The 3,606-nt window shown below is 47.7% G+C and overlaps 1 pseudogene; it reads right to left on the bottom strand.

Annotated features, from left to right (window-relative positions):
- Nucleotides 1-974: 974 nt before the first annotated feature.
- Nucleotides 975-3,306, bottom strand: LOC127691927 (cysteine--tRNA ligase, cytoplasmic-like; annotated as a pseudogene).
- Between the last annotated feature and the right edge of the window lie 300 nt (nucleotides 3,307-3,606).

The following is a 3,606-nucleotide window of genomic DNA, read 5'->3' as shown; positions in this document are numbered from 1 at the left end:
AGACAGAGTGCAGTGAATATGAGAACAGGCCTTAGCACACGTTCCAAATGTCTCAGAGAAGTGACCTTCCCCTTATTTCTGAAGTATGATTTCCAGACCAAGGAAAATATGTAACACAGCTGACAACAGAGACAACTTCCCAGAGAGTCTTCATTTTCCTTAGGAGTTAGATATGGTGTAGAAACTATAGATATTGGAGAGAGGAAGAGGCAGGAAGGACCCCTAGCCCTGAGCTTCATACATCTAGGAACCTAGCTGAGCTCTGTTTCCCTGACTGTTCCTTTGCTGTTCATTAGCTCCAGGAGAGAAAGCAAAGGACCTCCAACAGTGGCAAGGTTGGGCAAGAAGCTGAGTGTTGAAAATGGCCTTCTAGGACTTTCCCTGTGAAGATCAAGGGTTAAGCTTAATTGTACCTTCTTATATCTTATAGCATGGGCAATTTAAAATTGCTGTATTACTATGCTTCATTTAGAACACTGCCGTCTATTTTTCCTTAGCATTGTACAGTCACATAAAACTGGAATAGCAGTTCCATTCTTTAAAGTCAATGTAGGCTGTTTTTCCCTGTGACCCCCGCAGCTGGACAATTAGCTGTCATTTCTGCCCTATCCAAAGCTGTGATAGTTGTGCAGATAGAAGATTTCTTTCTTTTTGTTTGTTTTATTTTTTTCTTTTGTGTCTCTTAGTAGAGTTGAAATAAAGCTTAGGAGAAGCTTGAGTGAACCCTTTACCTCACCCATATGATTTTAAGAGTCACTTATTGTGGAGGTCATTGGACCCAGCAATGCATTATGAGTTCCACACTGGCTGTGTTGCAGATGATGCTTCAGTGTAGGTCCTGATGATGGTGGAGGAGGCTACTCCTCTGGGATGGCTGTTTTATTTAAACCAGAGACTCTTCACCTGGGCCTACACACATGATTTTTTACTTCAGTATACTAAAACTCCACCCTTATTTCATGCTGATACTGGCTTTAAGGACAAAGTCCCAGAGCTGCTATTACTGTGCCTGACTCAGGTGTGAGAATAGCTGCAAACATGATCAGGGATTGGGGCCTGAGTGGGTGTGGCCTGGTCACAGCGACCGGGCTGGCAGGTGGACCCATTCTGGGCTGCCGTGGCATCACTGGAGGCAACATTTGCGGATACTCCTTGTGCAGTTTCTCCTGGGCTTCAAAGAGCTTCAGATTCTTGGCCTGGCCCTTGATCAACTCTTTGCCTTCAGGGTCGTGGGTAGGCAGACTGTTTTTGTCAACCTTGGAATACTTGTTGATTTCTGACAGGAACATCTTACTGAGTGGTGTCTTCATCTTGGCCAGTTTTGCTGCTTCTTCCTCCTTTCTTCAAACTGCACCGCCAGCTCAGGCAGGATGTTATCCGGGAGGGCATCACTGAGCTGCACAACCTCAAGGACGTTTTCCTCTCGGGCAATCTTTTGCATACCCTCTCTGAAGTCTGACAACACCTGCAGGTAGGGCATGACTGTAGACCCAGGGGGCTCTCCTCCTCTATGGCCCCAAAGATATTCATCATGTGGGTGAGGTATGTGGCAATGTTCTCCAGCAGAACCTGCTTGGGCCTTCTCCATTCAGCCTTCCTGGCTGACAGGTAGAGGCCGCACTGACTGACCAGAGCCCGCATCTCTTCCATGACAATACAGGTGTCAATGTTAACACACAGGTCTTCATGAACTGAGGTCTTCTTGTCATAGACATTCTTATTAACTCCACTTCTTAAGTTTTCAGCTTTTCAGATTGGCCAGTGATGTCTACAGGGGCTCGGAGGATGCCTTTCACGTTTAAGAAAAACTCGTCCATGAACTTTTCATACTCCATAGTGTTGCTGGAATAGTCAGGGTGCCTGAGGAGCGCCAGGCACAGCTGCTGCACTGAGTGCTTCTTCAAGGCATATTTAATGGTGATGGAGTTTTTTAGCGACTTGGACATCTTTCAGCCTGCTATTGTCAAGTGGTCCTTCTGCAAGAAGTTCCTGACCCAGCAGTCATTTTCAAAGTAGGCGTCTGTGCCATCTCATTGTCATGGTGGAGAAAGCAGAGGTCAAACTGTCTCCCCTGAATGTCCATCGAGGCTCCCAGGAGCGTGCCTGCCGTAGCAGAACACTCTATGTGCCATCCCCTACACCCTCCCCCCACCCCAGGGCAAGGCCAGGATGGCTCTCCTGGCTTGGAGGCCTTCCACAAGGCGAAATCATTGGGAGAGTATTTCTCACTAAGGCGGTCAGCAGAGATACTCAGACCATCTTCCCCTTCCTGAAGTGCCTTCGGATCCCCAACGGCCTGGGCACCAGCTTTTCACTAGCATAGGAGTGCTTTTCACTAGCATAGGAGTGCTTTTCACTAGCATAGGAGTGCTTTTCACTAGCATAGGAGTGCTTTTCACTAGCATAGGAGTGCTTTTCACTAGCATAGCAGTGCTTTTCACTAGCATAGGAGTGCTTTTCACTAGCAGCAAACTTGGCTGCATCAAAGTAGACAGACCCATTGGAAGCGCAGCCATAACCTTTGTCCACAATCTTCTGGACAAAGTTCACAATTTCTGGCACCTATTCACTGACATGGTTGAGGACATCAGGAGGGAGAACATTTAGGGTTTCCATGTCTTTGTGGAACTCTTCTTCCCAGAACTTGGGCAGTTTGGAGAAAATGCAGTGGTCAGTCACCTCACTGCCACCTGTGGAATCCAGCTAGTCATAGAGCAAGTCCTTTGCTTCCCCCAGCAACATCTGTTACATGGCTGTGTGCTTCCACTCCACAGGGGCTGGGATGCACAGCCTGTTCCAGGGGTTTCCGTGGCAAGCTTCTCAAAGTTCTGGATCCGTTCCAGCATCTGCCTCTTGTCAGGATCTGCTGTCTCACTTAACTGGACTGAAAACGGCTTCAGAGTATCACAGACATCCTTCAGGGGCTGGGCAGCGGGGGTGGGGGTGGGGGTGGGGTTCTGCTTCAGATGCTGCTTAACAGGTTGTTCTGCCTCTCGCCCGCCTGATGATCTTATATAACATCAATGTCTGTGATGTTCATGCAGTAAAAGGCATCGTGCTGGAAGTAATCCCTCAGCACACTCCTCAGGATAGCGAAAGAGATGTAGGACCCGGCATGTTCCATGTGAGACGCATCGGAGACAGTCCACGCAACAGTACCACGTCACCTTCTTCCCATCCTGAGGTATAAATACATCCTTGTTCCTGGTGAGGCTATTGTACAGGTGGAGCCTTTCAGGGCTCAGTCCCTGCTGGGGGTGACCACTGAGGCTGCACTCACCGGCTTTTACCCTGCTTCGCTGAGGAACCTGCCGTCACTGGGAATCAAGACCCACGGCCACCGCAACAGACGCCTTCCAGAATCTCTTAAGGACAAGGTCTTAAGACAAGAGCTCCACTCATTTTGTGAAGAAATTATCCTTTCTCAAAGATATTTCAATGCTCAGTGTTCTTTAAGGTAGTCAAAACCACTTTAATCCAGTGTACAATAACAGACACTGAAGGTTTTATATAACACCTCCCTTCAGGTTATTGGGTAGATACATGAACCATACATGAGTTTTGGTTTTAACTTTGGTGTCACTTCAAGATAATTCATTGTGCAAA

This window comes from Apodemus sylvaticus, chromosome 9, assembly GCF_947179515.1.
Source record: "Apodemus sylvaticus chromosome 9, mApoSyl1.1, whole genome shotgun sequence".
In the NCBI taxonomy this organism is placed as follows: domain Eukaryota; kingdom Metazoa; phylum Chordata; class Mammalia; order Rodentia; family Muridae; genus Apodemus; species Apodemus sylvaticus.
Note: the sequence above shows the minus strand (reverse complement) of the source record. Positions and strands in the feature narration are given on the sequence as shown.